We start from the raw sequence: 1,977 nt of genomic DNA on the forward strand, positions 1-1,977 counted from the left end.
AAATGTAAGCGAAGTTACTAATAAAACACCTTCTGGGACTACAGTAAAAAGAAGGTATTGAAGGCGAAACTTGCAACGTTGGTTTAGGCCTCCATGAATCAGATAAGTAACTAATTAACTTAGCTGGGATTATGAAGGCTCTAAAAAGCTATTTGTATATCAGTTTCTTTTATTATCTATATATATATAACTGATTTTTCTTGAAAAACAATTATCAATTATTTCAAAAGTTATTAAGTATGTTTAATCATTATTATTTGTTATCTCAAATAAACTAGTAAGAATATTAATCCTTTTGGATCTTATTTTTATCTGTTAGTTGTGGGTTAAAATTGTCTTATCACATATAAGCATGAAAACTTATTTAAAGACAGTGTATTCTTCAAATTTCAAAACTTATATAGGTATTTTTCAAAATATCCCATTATTATTTACAATGTTGGTTTATATTCAAAATCACTCCTTTAATGTCTTGCTTTATTGTCCCCCATACTGATGCACGGAGAGAGCGAGCTAGAAGAGCTGTTGCAGACGATAGGACAAAAAAGAGAGAAATTGCATCTCCTACAAACGACTGCGTTTACAAGTGTTTACTACAAACAACTGCGTATTGAATGAAAAAATATAATAAATAAAAAAATTAGTGTAACATTCTTCTCTCATGTTTAATGTCGCTTGATCTTGTCTTTCTTGCTCGGAAAGAACAGAAAAACCTCCTCTTTATCACAAAAATTTCCAGAGAAAAATGGCTTTCCTCATGGGTTATCCTCTCAAAGTGGTGGCATTTCCAGCTTCCTTCTTACCCCCTCTCACATCCAAGAAACCAGCGATGGTGGTGAAGTGTTACACAGGAAACCAGAGGGGTGAGGCTAGAATGAAATCCCAACTGGGCACTTGCCACACCAAGTTCAACCGTCTTTACTCAAAGTGAGAGATATTCGAAGCTTGCCGAGTGTTGGAAGATACAATGAATAGACTTGAGATTCCACTTACTGCCGAGGTGAAGCGGTTGGTGAAGGAGAGTAGCGGTACCTTCAAGACAAGAGTGTTTGACTTGTACGCTGAGATCCAGAAAAAGAAGGGCTTTAATGTTAAGAAGAGGGTGAAAAAAAGCTCCTCTTTTTCCACAGTAAAAAGAACAATGAACACATTGATTCAACCTTTCAATGTTTCATTTCCTTCTTCTTCTTCCAGTGGTTTAAACTCCAGCAAAAACCCAGCAAAAACCTCAGCTTTTTTCCCAGGAAAAAGAACAATGAACACAAGTGGTTTAAACTCCGGCAAAAACAAGCATCCACCCATGCAACTGGTATGTAAGAGCAACAATGGTACGTAGGGAGGAGAAAAGAACCAAAATCGAGCTTCGGACTCTACGAACCAAAGTTCACATGCCCCAATGCAAATGAGATGCATCACAAGAAACGACATGGATGAGTAAAAATTCAAACAAGAGCTTGAGACTACACACAAAAGAACGTGAAGAATGGGAATGAGAACGAGGCCAATTCGAATAATATCAGAGCTGCACAATTTTCACACTAAATTTTACAAGCAGATATTAGAGGGAAAAAAGATCATGATAAGAAGATGCCAATGACCATGGAACATGCAACAAAGGTTCCGCTGAATTCATGTTTAGGAGTCATGAGGTTCTAGGTTTAAGATTGTGGAAGTTTCCACTTAATAAGTTTTTTTATAGGTTGAGATCTTCTTATCTATTAGGGTTTAAGATGGTGAGAATTTTCCGATTAATAAGTTGTTTATTGGTTGAGATCTTCTTATCTATTAGGTTATGAGTTTAAGATGGTGAGAAATTTTCCGTTTTTATAGGTTGAGATCTTCTTATCAATGGGTTGTCTTCTACATATATTTCTCTATGTGTATTTGAACAATTATGGAATTTTAATCGATCAAGCAATTTCAATTTCAAATTCTTTTCTCTTTAATATCTTAATTTAAAATTTCTGGCAAAACTTC

General features: G+C 35.0%; 1 non-coding gene across 1 annotated transcript; it reads right to left on the reverse strand.

Annotated features, from left to right (window-relative positions):
- On the reverse strand, positions 1-130 carry LOC125584942. The gene has a single exon (XR_007321838.1). It is a non-coding gene; the product is annotated as a small nucleolar RNA snoR83 (small nucleolar RNA).
- Positions 131-1,977: the final 1,847 nt, after the last annotated feature.

This window comes from Brassica napus, chromosome C3, assembly GCF_020379485.1.
Source record: "Brassica napus cultivar Da-Ae chromosome C3, Da-Ae, whole genome shotgun sequence".
In the NCBI taxonomy this organism is placed as follows: Eukaryota; Viridiplantae; Streptophyta; class Magnoliopsida; order Brassicales; family Brassicaceae; genus Brassica; species Brassica napus.